The sequence below is a fragment of the Bos indicus x Bos taurus genome, chromosome 6, assembly GCF_003369695.1.
Source record: "Bos indicus x Bos taurus breed Angus x Brahman F1 hybrid chromosome 6, Bos_hybrid_MaternalHap_v2.0, whole genome shotgun sequence".
Taxonomy (NCBI): domain Eukaryota; kingdom Metazoa; phylum Chordata; class Mammalia; order Artiodactyla; family Bovidae; genus Bos; species Bos indicus x Bos taurus.
In genome coordinates, this window is record NC_040081.1 from 57045586 (window position 1) to 57063789 (window position 18204).

General features: G+C 40.8%; 1 protein-coding gene across 4 annotated transcripts in view; it reads left to right on the forward strand.

The window, feature by feature from the left end:
• C6H4orf19 (chromosome 6 C4orf19 homolog) overlaps positions 1 to 18204 on the forward strand; it is a 79598-nt gene that overhangs the window by 24590 nt on the left and 36804 nt on the right. Inside the window, exon 1 of one of the 4 annotated variants that reach the window (XM_027544239.1) lies at positions 9286 to 9385. The exons of 2 other annotated variants lie outside the window; for them this stretch is intronic. The gene's annotated coding sequence lies outside the window, so the exon portion shown is untranslated. Of the gene's footprint in view, positions 1 to 9285; positions 9386 to 10154; positions 10234 to 18204 lie in introns of those variants that run through there. One more of the 4 variants, XM_027544240.1, reaches the window with a different exon arrangement.

Sequence of the window (18204 nt, forward strand, 5' to 3'; positions counted from 1 at the left end):
AGGTCTCTTAGATGCAGAGTTGGAGCGAGCTGTGTGTGCAATACATGGGGACTAGAATTCAAATTCTTTATTTTATTTTTAACTTTTTATCTTATATTGGAGTATAGCCAATCAACAACGTTCCCATAGTTTCGGGTGAACAGTGAAGGGACCCAGCTATACATATACATGTATCCATTCTCCCCCAAAGTCTCCTCCCATCCAGGCTGCCACGTAACATTGAGCAGAGTTCCTTGTGCTGTACCTTAGGTCCTTGTTGGTTATCTGTTTTTAATATAGCAGTGTGTACATGTCAATCCCAAACTCCCTAACTATCCATTCTTACTTCACCCTCTGCTCAGAAAGCAAGTCATTCAGCTTTTCTCTGTTTCTTATCCTGGGAGAATGGCTGAAAAGATTATGTTGATAGATTATCCCATCTTTAAGAACAAAGAGCAAAAACCACTCTGTGCATGTAAAAGTAAGGCTGTCACTCATCCCACTCCACCAGAAGGCTGAAACAGTATGGCTGTATGGCAGCAATTCATAAAACCCACCCAAAGAGTGAATATTTTATTATTTTGCACACTATTTTGTATTCTATATTCTCTACCAAAGTCACCTTCAGGTTTCCTACATTTCTAATTTCAGACAAGCTTTAAAATCTCATCCCGTAATCTTTATTGGAATTAAGTGTGACATGAGTCACAACCCAATGAAAACTACCTGCTGATTTGCTGATTATATACAATTTATGTTAGGAAAGGAGCCAGAATTTTTTTTTTCCCCCTCCTCAATCCAATTAAGTTTCAAAGTTTGTCTGCTACTTTCTGGAACCTAGGTACCACTAATTGAGTCATTGTTTGAAACATGTCTACTATATTTTCCCAGTGGGACAGGCAGAAGATGCTTGATTTGCACATCAGTCAGTTACTTCTCAGGAAGAAGATGGTTTGACCTGGCTTTACAGGAACCCACCCTTCTCTCCCTAACAATAACACAGAGATATCCGCACAAAATGAACCAGAGATCCTGAACTTGTTCAGTATGGGGTTACTGTAGCTGATCCAGTTCTGATACGTTGCCCCTGTACGCAGCCAGAATTGTCTGACACTGTTTCATGAATCTGGTTTGAATTATGGCCTCCAATCAGAGTAAAGTTAATCAGAAAACTGATATGTTTTTTTTCAAGGCTGGCTTATTGTCTTTTTAATTTTTTTCCTGGTAGGTATTTACCTAATTCATACATTCTTTCTAGTGCTAGCATAGCTGTGCCAGGGGTCCTGAGATCCCTTTAGCTCAAATCCGGCTTCTGCCTCTTTAGCACCTTAGCATTTTGTCAGTCGGAGCTGAAGATCAAAGCCTGACTCCTGGTTTTAGGTGAAGATATTTTATCCCTGCCCTCTTCTTAAATGCATGGCTGTACAGGTATCAGGAGCCGCAGGGATGAGGCAGCCTGCTAATTACAATGTTTACCTACCAGTTTCATACAAAACCGAACCAATCCCAGGCACGCCACCAAGCAGCCTTCAGGGAAACAGATTCCGAAAAGCTTCACCGAAACCACTTATTTATTGACACTCAGAGACGTTTAATCATTCTACTGAGCAAGAAACACGAACCAAACAAGGAAAAACCCGACCTTTCAAACCCCTGACCTTTGTCAAAGGTTTATTGAGAAAAGGAAGCTAGGAAAGAGCTGGGGGTGCCAAATCCAGGCAGCCTTTGTCACACCCTTTGGCAAGGTGACAGTATCAAATGGCACTGGATACAAGGAGTTTAAGGAAAAAGAGAAAAGGAACAAGGTTTCTCTCTCTACAAAAACTGGATTAAAGTTACTGTTACTTTATGATTTATACTATGTATCTTTTTCTAAAATGTGCTCACTACCTGGATACACACACACACACACACACACAGAGTCCCACACCTTCATATTTGAATAATACATTCTGCTAAAAATACCCACCATCGCAGACATAATCTTCCTCTTAGAACATCTGTTCTAGTTCCTGGCTGTCTGGAAGTTCTGAAGATGTGACTCAGCCTAGAGCTTTTTGTTAAACAATAAAGAACACCATGAAGTTCTCTATAGGAGGCTGACATGTGTAAGGTAATTAGCACCATGCTGGGACAGCCCCAAGATCCAGAGGTGGTGGTGGCGATGTACTCATGGATGATTGTTGTTATTAAGGGGGCGGAGGTGATGTGTATGACACTTGAGGTTCCATTTATTAAAATAGAACAAGAACTATATGAAATGCTTTCCTTATTTCCAAGTCTCTTTTTTGGCCCAACAGTTAATGAAATAATCCAAAAAGGCAAAAAGAGATGCTCTGCCATACACTCACATTGTTTAGTGTGAAGTTTTCAAGTTACAGAAAAGTTTAAAGAATTGCACATCCCACCATCTAGAATCTACAATTCACATTTTGTGTCTTTTTAAAACTCACATACTAACCACCTGGCTATCTACCAATCCCCCACCCTTTTTTCACGGGGCGGGGCGGGGCAGGGGGGACTACATTTCAGAGTATATTGCAGACCTCACTTCATTTCAAACATTTCAGTATGTGTTTTGTTGACTGTAAGTTCAGTTTTTATTTACCGTTCTCTTTCTCCTCTTCTCCTTCACTTTCCCCCCTCTTCTTCCTTCTCCTCCTTCTCTTGTAATTTACATGTAGTGGAATGTACAAATCCAAGTGTACAATTTGGTGAGTTTTGGCAACTGCGTACAACTGTATAACCTAACTCATCCTCGAGAAATAGAACATCCTCACCAAGGAAAATTTCCCATGCCTCTCTGCAACCAGTTCTCGTCCCCACCCTGATGGAACCAGTCAATATTCTGATTTTTTTAATTGCCATGGATGAATGTAGCCTACTTAAAACTTATATAAATGAATCACACAGTCCGTACGAATGTATTCCCCCTTTTGTGTACAGCTGCTTTTACTCAACATGTTTTTGAGTTTCATCCATGTTGTTGCATATATCAACAGTCCATTCATTTTTCTTGCTTGATAGTATTTCATTGTATGACCACACCACAGGTATACTGTTGATGGACATTTGTGTTATTTCCAGTTTGGGGCTACTCTGAATAAAGATGCTGTCAACACTCTTGGACAAGATTTTATACAGATATATATTTTCATTGCTCCTAGGTAAATACTTAGGAGTCACATTGCCAAACGATAGGGTTGCTCCATATTCTTCATAGCCGTGCCTGCTGGGCCCAATCTTAGAGCCGCAACCTCCAAATCCATTCAAGTCCAAAATATGCCCAGCCTGCTTCTTGTTGCTGTTGTTCTGGACGGTAGCAGAACAAGGGGCAATGACAGTTATTTTTAGTTCTAAATGTTCTCCATTATCCTTCTGCTTCAAGAAAGTGTGTTTTTCAACCAGCATGTTAAGACATGTTAGCATTTTCGATCAGTGGAAGAAACAGTGCTTTGGACATTGTAGGTGATTCCAGCCCATCTCATTTGTAAGTTGGCACCTGCATCACATATGCTATTGGCGGCAGACTGTCCATCATTTGAATATTCATGTAGGAAAAATAAAACCCTGAAAACCTCTTCTCTCACCCATAGGCTCCTCTGTTCATTTAGCCCTCCATATTTGCAAGTTCTGCATCTATGGACTTAACCAGCTACAGATTAAAAAATTTGAAAAAAGTAAGTTCCAGAAATTTCCAAAAAGGAAAATTTGAATTTGCCACACACTAGCAACTATTTACATTGTATTTGCAATTATTTGCATAGTATTTATGTTGTATTAGATATTATAATCTAGAGATGATTGAGAGAGTGTGTATAGCTTATGCAAATATTCTACCATTTTATGTAAAGGACTTGAGTGTCCTTGGATTTTAATATCCACAGTGCATTGGAGAAGGAAATAGCAACCCACTCCAGTGTTCTTGCCTGGAGAATCTCAGGGACGGGAAGCCTGGTGGGCTGCTGTCTATGGGTCGCACAGAGTCGGACACGACTGAAGCGACTTACTAGCAGTAGCAGCAGCAGGGTCCTGGATGGCCCAAAGGATACTAAAGGATGACCACATTTGATTTCATCTGGTCCCCTAACATCACTCAATTGTATGTTTCTTCAGTCACTTCTGTTTCTGTTTGACAGCATCTTTATTCAGAGTAGCCCCAAACTGGAAATAACACAAATGTCCATCAACAGTATACCTGTGGTGTGGTCATACAATGAAATACTATCAAGCAAGAAAAATGAGTGGACTGTTGATATATGCAACAACATGGATGAAACTCAAAAACATGTTGAGTAAAAGCAGCTGTACACAAAAGGGGGAATACATTCGTACGGACTGTGTGATTCATTTATATAACATTGTGAAAATGCCTGTTTTCTGTTAGGGGTGAAGTCACAGGAACTGCCAGCAATGCTGTAGTGTGATGTCTACATTCAGAATTGAAGAAAATACTAAATTTAAGTTAGAGATTCGGAAAGAAGGAGATATGGCTTTTACTCATTTAAGTTTACTGATGCCTTGAACCCTATCCAGGAACTCCTTGAGACTCTATAACACCATAGCTTAAAAACTCCTGCATTTGGGGAGATTTTCATCGCACACACACACACACACATTTATCTACATGTACATCCATTTTTCCTTCCCTCTCGATACAAAAGGAGATGTCCCTCTCAATCAAGAAACAGAAATTACTTAGCCATTTCAAGCAAAAGGAAATTTAATACAAGGAATCGAATGCTTACAATATCCCCAGAAAGGCTTGAGTAGCAGGCTCAGTAACACCAAGACAACAAATACCACCATACAACTAACCCTCCCAGGGAGCTGCCTCCTCCTACACAACCAAAATGAGGGGGAATTGGAAATGGTCAGCGGAACACTACCTTAGCTGGGGTTAGCCTGTGAGCTGCCGTGAACGATGGCCCGAGACGTACACCATGACTCAGGGGTCTGCACAGACAAGAATCCAATGCCCCACATTCTGCCTCTTGACATCCATAAAGCACCAGGCTGCTGGGACACTGCTAACGGAAAACCCAGTGCATCTCTGTGGGGTTTACCAGCAGAAAAAGCAGAAGTAGCTGAAGTACAGCCTCTGCCTCCCTTCCTTCTCCCTGTCTCATCTTGCATGCATGGGTGCTCAGTTGCTCAGTTGTGTCTGACTCTTGCAACATTATGGACTGTAGCCCACCAGGTTCCTCTATCCATGGGATTTCCCAGGCAAGGATGCTGGAGTGGGTTGCCATTTTCTACTCCAGGGAATCTTCCCAACCCAGGAACTGAACTTGTGTCTCCTGCATTGCAGGTGGATTCTTTACCACTGTGCCACGTGGGAAGCCCCCCTTCTTGCATAGGATTGTCTGAATCTAAGTGGATCTGGGAACCCTACTTCGAGTGAGGCTGGGAACTCTTTTCTGCTCTCTAGCCTCTGCAGAACAGGAAGACATAAAATGAAGACACTCAGCACAGGTCCATCTCATTTCTCATCATCTCCTGTCTGAGGCAGATTGACCCTCCATCATTCCCTTCCGCCTGCGAACAGACCTTATTCCAGTCATAATCCTCTCTCTTTCCTCTGTCTTCAACTCCTCCCTTTCTTCCCACTGTCTCCAACCAGCATATCCAAACAGCTTGAAAACTCCCAACTTAAGCAAACCTTCCTTTAATCCTACTTTCGTCTTTCTCATTCTCTCTCACTTCCTTTCACAACCGGTTTCCTTCTAGAGTTTTTATGGGTAACGTTTCCACTTCTTCACCTACTGAGGAAGCTGGGTAACCCATAGCAGTCTAGCTTCCAGATTCACCCCTGCGCCAAAACTGCCTTTGCCAAGGTCACCACCAGTTACCTTCTTGGTGCTGAACTTGGGAGGCATTACAGTCCTTTGCTCCCCTGACCCTTGAGTGTCATTTAACCCTGCTGGGCAATCCTTGCTCACTGAAACTCTTTACCTGCTTCATTACCACACTCACTTCTGTTTATGTATTTGATTGATCGTTTTTTTGTTTTTCAAATAAGAGGTCTCACATATTTATTACTAAACCAACTTATTAGGATAGATGCTTTTTTTACATTAAGCAATATTCATCAGGATTCAGTCTTTTCTTTAACTCTGAATAATTTTTCATGTTCATTGTCTTTAATATTTATTCACTTCTTAATCGGTTGGTCTTGTCCTTTGTTGCTGATATCTTTAATAAATATCCTACTGAATTATGAACCCTTTTAAAGTTAAAGATAGTGACCCTTTATCATCTGTCACAAATGTTTCATTTGATCTTTGTAGTTTTTCAGATTTTAAGGTGAAAAATGTTTGCTTTTTATGTAACTTATTAATCTTTTATTTATATTGTTCCAAGAACTTTAGTAACCAAAAAAAAAAAGTCTTCCTTATTCTTTAATTAGGTAAATATTCACTTGTATTTCCCTCCAAATATTTTTATTCTCATTTAATTCAGGATATAAGTTTTCTCTAATAACCTGTTGTCTAACAGCATTTATGAAATGATTATAAAAATCCACAGGATCTTACATGTAGAAAAGCCTGAAGATTTTACACACACACACATGCAAATTAAAACTAATAAAGGAATTCAGTAAAGTCACAGGATACAGAATCAACATACAAAACCAGCTGCATTTCTCTGTGCTGAAAACAGATTATCCAAAAAGAAAATTAAGAAAACAATCCCAGTTGAAGTAGCATCAAAAAGAATAAAATACTTTATTTGTATGGGAATAAGTTTAACCAAGGAGGTGAAAGAACTGTACACTGAAAACTATAAAACATTGATGAAAGAAATAAAGACAGAAATTAACAGACATCTCATGTTCATGGATTGGAAGACCTAATATTGTTAAGATGTCCATATCACCCAAAGTGATTACAGATTCAGTGCAACATCTGTCAAAATATCAAAATCTCAATGTTTTTACAGAAAAAGAAACAATTCTAAAATTCATATGGAGCCACAAAAGACCCAGAAGAGCCAAAGCAAACCTGAGAAAGAAAAGGCATGAGATATCACAGTTTCTGATTTCAAAAGGTATCACAAAGCTGCAGTAACTAAAACAGTTTGATACTGAAAACAGACGTACAGACTAATGGAAAAAAATAAAAGCCCAGAAATAAGTTTATAACTACATGGAATCTTAGTCCATCGAAGATGCTGTAACAGAATACCATAGAATGGGTGACTTGTAAAAAACAGAAATGTATTTCTCACAGTTCTGGAGGCTGGGAAATCCAAGATCAAGGTGTTGGGATTCAACATTTGGTGAGATCTTACTTCCTGGTTCATAGAGAACTATGTTCTTGCTGTAACCTCAGGTGGCATAAGGCACAAGGGAGCTTTCTGGGGTCTCTTTTATAAAGGCACTAATCCCATTTGGGGGGCTTCCCAGGTAGCTCAATGGATAAAGAATCCTCCTGCCAATGCAGGAGACACAGGAGACTCAATCCCTGAGTCAGGAAGATCCCTTGAAGGAGGGTATGGCAACCCACTCCAGTATTTTTACCTAGAGAATCCTATGGACAGGGCTATAGTCCACGGGGTCACAGTCGGACACGACTGAAGCAGCTGAGCACACACACATGCACAATCCCATTCTTTCGGGCACACAGACCTATAGTCTGTAGCATAAATGTAACTGATCTTTGACAAGTATGCCAAGAATACACAATGAAGAAAAGACAGTTGGGAAAACTGGATATCCACATGCAAAAGAAGGAAATTAGACCCTTATCTTATACCATACACAAAAAGCAGCTCACAATGGACTAAAGATGTAAACCTAAGACCTGAAACTATAAAACTCCAAAATATGACAGAAAACCTTCATGACATTGATCTTGGCATTGATTTCTGGGATCTTACACCAAGACCACAGGCAACAAAAGCAAAGATAGACAAGTGGGACTGCATCAGGCTAAAAAAGCTGCACATAGCAAAGGAAATGGTAGTGAAAAGCCAACCTATGAAATGAGAGAATATATTTGGAAACCATATATCTGATAAGGGATTAATATTCTTTGGGGGTTTTTTAACACAAAAAATAGCTCGCAACTAAACAGTATTACTTCCCTACAATGAGTCTTCTTTATTAATTTCTTTAAATGTAAATTACACATACTGTAATGATATAGTAACATTCCACTTAATATAGTGATTTAACCTATAAAAGTTTTAGTATAAACAGAAAAAAATAGAAAAATAAGATTACAGTCATAGATGAGAGAATTGTGAGTAACTGTAAGGTATGGTTGTTCTTCTCTTCAACTATGAGAAGCATACCAATTTTTTTTTTTTTTTCATTTTATATTCAACAAACAATCTCCTTCTCTGTAGGCCAGATATTGTTGAGGACCGGAAAAATAAAAAGGAATGAGAGCATGTCCCTAAGCCAGTCGTTGGACTCCTTGGCTTGGCACTAGTACAGAGTCTGCCCACCACATCCAAGAATGCCAAATGCATCTGGCATCCAAAGGAAAGCTCTAGCGTCAGATACGAAACATTGGTGCAAATGAATGTAACCTGAGATTTTGCCAAACAGGATTACTATGGTCAGTGAACAATGTGTTCCTTGACTTTTTGAGATTGACTTGACCAAATTTGTCATGGGAAAGTCTCTCTTCTTAGAGCTTCCATTATTCTGAAGACCAGGTTACATAAATAAAGTCCAGGTTAAAGAGAGAAAGAGCATGCCAGAGCCCATGAAAGTGCACACCAGCCATGAATCTAAGACCCCAATAAATCAGTTCTGTTCTTTACATATGTTTTTAGAGAAGACACACGTAGGCACTGTTTTCAGTGTTCTACAGGTATTAACACATATACTCCTAACAGCTACGTGAAATAGGTATTCAAGGATGAAGAATTCAGGGCCCAGAGAGATTGAATCACCAGTCACCAAGCTAGGAAGAAACGGGAGATTTGAACTGGACAATCTTCTTATTTCTCTTTAGTACAGAGCTCCATACCTGGCCCTCCCCATTTTAGTGTTTTAGTTTTGTTGAAAGTGAAGCGAAAGTTGAAGGACTCACCATCAACTTCCTTGGCATATGCTAGAGAAGATGAGAGTGACTTGGCTGTGCTACCAAGATTAACATTGACTTTAACACAAATTTATGCTAAAGCATTAACTTTACCAGAGTTTGTAGCACTTTCCTTCTACCCCCAGCCTCCAGCCAAGTTCTCAAGCCAAGTTTAACTCCCTGAGATGGATAAATATTAACTTTTAGGCTCGCATCACCATACTTGCGTCACAGTTCAGAGTCTAAGCAGCAGGGAACTTTAGTCTCTTCCTGTGTCTCCTCTCACATGGACAGAGGAAGACTGAAATGCAACCTCAGGTGTTTCTCTACAAATCGGTAGATGGTTGCACCACCTTGTTCTTCATTCGGTAGGATCGGATTATGCCTTTGTGAATATGTGGATAATACAATTAATTTTTAATGATCAAATAATCAGGGGAATTCCACTATTGATTATCAGATTTGTGTGTGTTTATGTTCACAAGTCCAGACACATGTACAAAGAGATACAAAACACAAACACATGCAGAGGTCTAGTCCAACCCTCTCAATTTATGAAAAAGGAAAGTAAACACCCAAAATATTATTTATCAAAATTACATAGGTGTTATTTTGAAAAAGCAGTACACGTTAGCTGTCTATATACTCTTACACTTTAAATTATTTTTTAAATGTTCATCAAAATCATATATAGCAGGGTACAGCTTAAAAGACATGCTGGTTCTACAAGGTTTCTTAAGAAAATGAGCAGGTCCCAGGCTCCTGTTCCTCTTTTCCCCTTCCCCAGAGAAACTACTTTCCACTCCGCCTGCATATACCTTAATGGCAAGTAAGTCCCGCCACCTCCTGCTTTTTTCAGAGACGTCACTGTACGCTGACTTTCCCCTACAAACACGAGGACCTAGTTCTTTATTCGCTTCTACCACGGGCAGCTGCCGTCCTCACAGGGTAGGGTCATCTCAGTTTTGATTAGAAAAATATTCAAAGTTTACATTATTATGACCGTGCTGTTCAGAAATGGAGCATATACTATTTTTTTCCTATCAGCATAACCTATGCCTAGAGTTAATAATTTTCTTTTTACTTGTTTATTTATCTTTGTTTGGTTTGTGTGCGTGTGTTTTATGTACTTAAACATTCATTCAGCACTGAAATATTTGCCAGTTGTATGAACCTTTTCCAAAGGTGTTCCGTGATTCTATCAGTTTCATATCAGGTATTGTATCCATTCTATTTCATGCTTTTGAAGAAATCTCTCTCAGAGACTGCTCACCTGCTCATCTGGACTGGTTGCCCCCTCTGCCCGGTTATTGCTGAGATCTTCTGTCATTGCGGTTCCACAGGGTCGCTTCACTTGTCTGCTATGTTGGAGCTCCTGTTTCATAGACCTCTTTTTTCTTGTTTTATTTTCTCATTTTCATGGACTATATCCTACAGTAGCTCCCTGACAGAAAGCATATGAAGTTTAAAATTATGTAAGAACTTGCCTGTCTAAAAATGTCTGTATTCTACCTCACTGGACTGATAGCATGATTTCATAGAGAGTTCTGTGTTGGAAATTATTTTCACTCAGATTTTTCTTTTTTCTTCCAAATTTTGAAGACCTTGCTCTACTGTTCCCTTGTTCACAGTACGGTTGCTGTAAGTATTCTAATTCCAGCCACCACTCCAGTTCCCAGTCACGTGTGTGTGTGTGTGTGTGTGTACGTATTTTCTTCTCTGAAAGTTGGTTGAATATGTTGGGAAATTTCACAGTGATATCACTTCAGTGCAGATTTTTGTGTTTTTTGTTTTTGTTTTTTTAATCCATTATACAGGAAACTCAAGGGCTTCCGTGGTGGCTCAGTGGTACAGAATCCGACTGCCAATGTAGGAGACATGGGTTTGATCCCTGGGTTGGAAAGATCCCCTGGAGAAGGAAATGGCAACCCCTTCCAGTATTCTTGCCTGGGAAATCCCATGGACAGAGAAGCCTGGCAGGCTACCGTCCATGGGGTTGCAAAAGAGTCGGACACAGCTTGGTGACTAAACAACTAGAAACTCACTGGGCCTTTTAAATCTAGAAAATCTACCCTCCAGTTTTGAGAAATTTTCTTGGAAAATATTTGATATTTTCTTCTCCTGTGGGTGTTTTGTTTTCTTTTGTTTTACTCTAGATCTCCTGGAATTCCTGGATTATTTATCTGCTTTTCTTATTCTTGCTCTCCTCTGGTCTGTTTGTCTTTTCACTCTAATTTCTTCAATTTTAACTTAAATTCTTTCAAGTCAAGTTTGTATTTATGCTGTCATATTTTTAATTCCTAAGAGGCTTTTTTGTTGTTGTTCTCTTAATTCTCTCTTTTTTAAAACAGTATCATTTTCTTGCATCAGTAGACAATATATTTCTCTTATCTCCATGAATTCTTTACTAATCTTTTTTTGAAATTTTCTTTTTACTCCATAGTTTCTGATCTCTCCGTATTGTTTTTTGGTTTTCCTCAGCTATTTGATAATCATTTATGTTAGAGTGAGGGAGTTTAACTAAAGTTCCAAATGAAAACGTGAGAGTGAGAGATCGATTGCACTTTCTGATGGTGACTTGTAGGATCTGGCTGAGCTAGTTGTTAGGGAACTTCCACCATCACAGTCATTTTAGGGCTTTCCTCTTGTGTTGGCCAGATCCCCTTAGAAAATGCCTGCAAACTCTTGCCCTGAGGGTAAGGGTCTGGCTGCCAGTGATTGTTTGGGAGGTTGAGGGTGAGAAGGAGACTGAAGGAATCTCGGGATGCTGAATGCACATTTCCTTCATTTTCCTCTCTTTATATGATACCCACCCTGAATACTGGGCTTCCCAGGTGGTGCTAGTGGTAAGGAACCCGCCTTCCAATGCAGGAGACATAAGAGATTCAGGTTCGATCCCTGGGTCAGGAAGATCCCCTGGAGGAGGGCATGGCAACCCATTCCAGAGAATTCCATGGACAGAGAAGCCTGACGGGCTGCAGTCCCTGGGGTCGCGAAGAGTCGGACGTGACTGAAACGGCTGAGCACATATGCATGTGCACACCCCGAGTATTACCTGGACCTTCCCTAATTCAGTGATCCAAGGCACCTGCTGCTGCTATTAACAGAAAGTAGGTGGATGAGTAGCCACACATTCAGTGGACCTGAGAAAGCTGACCCAGAAGCTGGAAATGGGGCAAATAAATCCCATCAGCTTTCATGCCCTCCTCCCCGCCTTATATTTTGGCCACACAGCATGTGGGATCATAGCTTCCCAACCAAGGATTGAACCCATGCCCCTGGAATTGGAAGCACGGAGTTTCAACCACTGGCCTGCCAGGGAAGTCCTGGCAGGGTGCTCAGAATTCTCCAGGACTCGGGCTGAGGGGAGAGGCCTCTGAGGCCAGAATGGTAGGAGTGGTGGAACTGTGTTTAAGATGCAGGTGACACCCCACCCTCCTTTTCCTACTGCAGGCACCTGGGTGGCAGCACCTCCTCCACCTCTGCAGAAGCCTGGAAGTTTCTCTCATGGTGAGAGCAAAACAGAGGTCATGAATTTGAGAGCTTTTGCAGAGTGGGGTCTCTCATGAGGTTGCTGTCAGGCATCGGGCTGTGGCTTCAGTCACTGAGGCTTGACTGGCACTGGAGGGTGCACTTCCGAGGCGGCTCTGTGATTTCCTCTCCACCATATCAGCGTCCTCACGGCAGGGCAGCTGGCTTCTCCCAGAGCGAACCACTTGAAAGACCCCTGCAGGAGCAATTATGCTTTTCCTAACCTAACCTAACCTTGGTAATCACACATCATCATTTCCACCTTGTTTTATTGAACACACAGGCCAGCTCTGCGTCAGTGTGGGAAGAGGACCTCACGAAGATGTGATAGCAGGAGGCAGGGATCACAGGGGCCAGCTGGGAGGTTGGCTATGTCATCCAAAGCCTTTCTGTGACAGTTTCTCATCTTTTACAGTGAAGAAAGCAGTGAAGAAAGGGGCTTTTTTTTTTTTTTTTTTTTTAAGGAAGTGAAGGTTAAATAGATACCCTCTTCTGAAGCATTGTCTAAGGCAAATGACTGAGGTGATATGGAGAGAGGCCAAAGCAGTCATCACCCATGGAGAGTCCAAGAGGCGTGAATGGGCACACACTGGGTTCCAGTAGAGGGTGAGGTAGGACCCCAGGTGCTAACAAAGGGAAAGGCCAAAGGACTTTAGCCTCTGATGATTCGAGGAATCCAGATATAAGTTGGAGTAATTATAGGTGCCAAGTTTACAATTCCAAAATTCTTTCAGTCCAGAGAAACTGAAACAGGAGAATAGAGATAAAGAGATTACTCATTTCAGTTCTACAAACATGCATGTGTTTCCTCTGGGATAGGAAAAGAATAACAAGGGGACATTAGTGCAGAGGAGGAAAACTAGCAATGAATGAGCCCCACAGGGCTCCGTACAGAATTGTTTTAAATTTTGCATCACCTGGGAGGTGGGTGCTCATCCTCATTCAATGGGAGTAAACCAGTATACGTGAACATATGCTAAGTCGCTTCAGTCGTGTCTGACTCTTTGTGACCCTACGGACTGTACCCCGCCAGGCTCCTCTGTCCATGGGTTTCTCCAGGCAAGAATACTGGAGTGGTTTCCCTCCTCCAGGGGACCTTCCCGACCGAGGGATTGAGCCTGAGTCTCTTATGTCTCCTGCATTGGTAGGCGGGTTCTTTACCACAAGTGCCACCTGGGAAGCCCAAACCAGTATAATCAGCCATATAACCTGGAAAGGCCAAAGTTGCATTTGACCTTGAAGTAGCTCTTTCAAGCATCTGAAAACCAAACTAAGTGGGATCCAGCTTAGAGAATAGCAGCCAGAGGAAAGTTTGAGGTGGGTGAGAATTAGCCAGTCTCCAGCATCACCCCTGTTAGGATGTAATGAAAGCAAGTCTCAGACCAAGTTCTCCACACACACATTTTTATTTGCAAGCAGACACAAAGCAGAGTAGCAATCTGTTTTGTAAACTTGAAACCCCAATCCTCTGTCCTTCTAAGTTCTGCCGCCACCCTGCAGAAAAGATAGAGTCTGGCCAGGCAATATTCCATACACAGGATTCTGTTACTCTGATAGTCAGCATCAGGCACCAGAAACCACGTAATCCAATGACAGATCACAGGACTGGGAATCCACTTCATGCAACATGCCTAAGGGTGTAAACTCTAGATTCTACTCCCTGTTTACATGAAGCCAAGGAAGCCATGACTGTGTCCCTTAAATCCCACAAGTAGTGTCTATTTCTAACATTTATTTTCCTGGTTAATATATCAGTGACTTCACCAATGAAAACCCATTTATGCCATTCACCAATTCATATCATAATAAATGGACAGTGGATTTGCATTTAATGACTTATTTTATGTTTGGACTTCCTGATTAAGTACTAGTTGATCACCCTGAAATGTAAATTTCTCACTACCCCCTAAAGTTTAATAAACAAAACATTTGTATCATACTGTGTATGGTGAAGTAAATTAAGTTGTAGAGCCAAGAGGATGTGTAAAGAGGATGTGTAAATTCTTAGACCAGAGAGTGGATGCAGGCGGAGCTAAGTTGAGAACTGGCATCAACCTTCACACTGGACTCCATGTTTTCTTATGTTTAGTTACCATCAGATTGCTTCATGTATTGGATTTGGCTTCTTAATCAGATTATAAAATTCTTGGAAAGAGTGATCATTTTTCCACAATGGCCAGCACAGTTGTAGATATATATACTTACGTATGTATAATATCTTTTAATTGTTTAAATTTATGGCAATATTTGGCTTCCCCAGTGACTCAACAGTAAAGAATCCACCTGCAGTGCAGGAGATGCAGGAGACATGGGTTCGATCCCTGGGTCAGGAAGATCCCCTGGAGGAGGAAATGGCAACCCACTCTAGTATTCTTGCCTGGAGAATCCCATGGACAGAGGAGCCTGGTGGGTTACAGTCCATGAGGTCACACAGAATCTGACATGACTGAGTGATTGAGCACGCATGGCAATATTTTACGAAATATGGGGCCTGAGGATTTCATATTTCCATCAGAGTTCTAAAGTGCCTCAGTAGATTAAAAACCTAACAACATTAAAAAACTGCCTAGCTCACTTGAAATGATTCAAGGCAATTTGCAACAAGTGAGGGAAATAGTATACATTTTTATAGTATTTCTTTTTTCAATGTCAATTCCCAGCCTCGGCTGTAACATACGTTAGGCTTCATCAGAAGTTAGGCCTGAATTACGAATCATAATATACAAATAGAAATGGTGATTTTGGGCTTCATTCAGAATTTTTTAAATTGTGTTTGTCCGTTTCTACTGAATTTAATGACGAGTCCCAACTCCAGGACAGTGAGCACTGGGTTTGTTTTTATTCCAGGTACTGCTTGAATACTAATGGTGGCAAAGCACTGTGGGAGTTGAAGAGCTTTGACTAAAGGAACCTCATGCTCTCGTTCGAGTCGTCAGCAAGGAGGGGCATACCGTAATCACTGTATGGGGTATACTCTGTATACAGAGGGGTATACTCTGTAATCACTACCCCTTGGCAGCAGTCCGGGCTTCGAGTTTGGGTTTGTTTAGCAATAGCAATCAGCCACACAGCCAACCTGTGGCCACACCCCAGCCAAGAAGGCCCAAGGCTGGATTTTCTGTTTGGCGTTTAACTATTGCACAGGTGTGTAAAGTTCCAAGAACATGCTAGGATTTTAACCCTGAGATGTAAGCTTTTAGAGCACCTCTCTGGGGAAGAGGAAGAAAAAGAACTAGTAGAACTGCTCCAGTGTAGGTCTGATGAGGTCAAAACCCTGGTGAAGCAACAAAAGAAAGAAAAAAAAAGTTTCAGAAAAAACAATTTCACACAAAATCCCCAGTTCCTCTGCAGTTGCCCAGAGAGAGGAAGTCTGTCTTGACTGACCACAGTGTTCTCCTAGGCAGGAAATGTGCCCCCTACAGGCTGGGAAAGGAAGGTTTCAAGGATTTAACTTGAAAAGCATAACCTCAGATACGCAGATGACACCACCCTTATGGCAGAAAGCAAAGAACTAAAGATCCTCTTGATGAAAGTGAAAGAGGAGAGTGAAAAAGTTGGCTTAAAACTCAACGTTCAGAAAACTAAGATTATGGCATCCAGTCCCATCACTTCATGGCAAATAGATGGGGAAACAATGGAAACAATGACAGACTTTATTTTGAGGGGCTCCAAAATCACTGCAGATGGTGACTGCAGCCATAAAATTAGAAGACACTTGCTCCTTGGAAGAAAAGCTATGTCAAACCTAGGCAGCATATTAAAAAGCAGAGACATTACTTTGCCAACAAAGGTCCATCTAGTCAAAGCTATGGTTTTTCCAGTAGTCATGTGTGGATGTAAGAATTGGACTATAAAGAAAGCTAAGCACTGAAGAATTGATGCTTTTGAACTGTGGTGTTGGAGAAGACTCTTGAGAGTCCTTTGGACTGCAAGGAGATCCAACCAGTCCATCCTAAAGGAGATCAGTCCTGAATATTCATTGGAATGACTGATGCTGAAGCTGAAACTCCAATACTTTGGCCACCTGATGCAAAGAACTGACTCATTGGAAAAGACCCTGATGCTGGGCAAGATTGAAGGCAAGAGGAGAAGGGGACAACAGAGGATGAGACGGTTGGATGGCATCATCAACTCGATGGACATGAGTGTGAGCAGGCTTCTGGAGTTGGTGATGGACAGGGAAGCCTGGTGTGCTGCAGTCCATGGGGTCGCAAAGAGTCAGACACGACTGAGCGACTGAACTGAGCTGAACTGATACATCTACTTTGCATTCCTTCCAAACTTAACATTATATGGTTTAGTAGTGTGTACTCAAATTTAAAGACACTGTAGTTTAAGGAAGTATCTTCATCAACAGTTCTAGCCCAGTATACATTATGTAAACTCCACCAGGAGAGAAAAACTTCCCACTTTGTTCAAGCTTAAGTTTGTGTGTGCACACACATACATTTTATTATTATTACTCTTAAAAATTTAATTTAGGTAATCTGGTTCAATGCTTATAGTTTGAGGTTTTAATTCTGACAGCTTGTCATATTTGGTTAATCATATTTTGTGCTTTTTTTTTTTCCCATTTAGAATGTTTCCCACTCAGGAACCTAGCTTGAGTTTTTATGAAGCATGATGATATAGCAGCTCTCACTGAAATTTATGAATTTGAATGATGTTTAAATTTAACAGTATATTACCTAAAGTCCTTATGCATAAAATGTTTCTAGGTTAAATTCTGTGATTTCCCCAGAAACACATATCAAATTGTCTTTAATAATGTGCTACGTAACTATAACTAGGTACTTTAGATTACAGTCATTAATTTTATTCTTTTAGTATTTCTAGCTTTGAAATTCATATATATTCCTTCCTTTGTATCTTCTTACCATATGATCATGTAGTATTGTGTTATAATTTTCTTATATCTTAAGGTTAAGCTAACTCCCAGTAGCTCTGTTATCCCTTCTGTGCTTGAAATGCATAGCATTTGCTGAAATTGCCCATGGCTTGACAGTTAATCCTTGGTGTCCTTGAAATTCAGAATAAAGAATAAGGTTTCTAAATGCATATGAAAGAAAAAGACAAGTGAGATCTTGGAATCCTGACTTCCTTTAGATTTGACCTGATTAATAAGCATAACAAATGGGCTGTTCTTTTTATTCTTAGAAGAAAATGCTATATTCTAGAGGGGGAAATATGGAATCAGTTCAGCCTATTTACCTTCCTATTAGAAGGCATGGCATCTGGTCCCATCACTTCATGGGAAATAGATGGGGAAACAGTGAAAACAGTGTCAGACTTTATTTTGGGGGGCTCCAAAATCACTGCAGATGGTGACTGCAGCCATGAAATTAAAAGTCGCTTGCTCCTTGGAAGGAAAGTTATGACCAACCTAGATAGCATTTTCAAAAGCAGAGACATTACTTTGCCAACAAAGGTCTGTCTAGTCAAGGCTATGGTTTTTCCTGTGGTCATGTATGGATGTGAGAGTTGGACTGTGAAGAAGGCTGAGCGCCGAAGAATTGATGCTTTTGAACTGTGGTGTTGGAGAAGACTCTTGAGAGTCCCTTGGACTGCAAGGAGATCCAACCAGTCCATTCTGAAGGAGATCAGCCCTGGGATTTCTTTGGAGGGAATGATGCTAAAGCTGAAACTCCAGTACTTT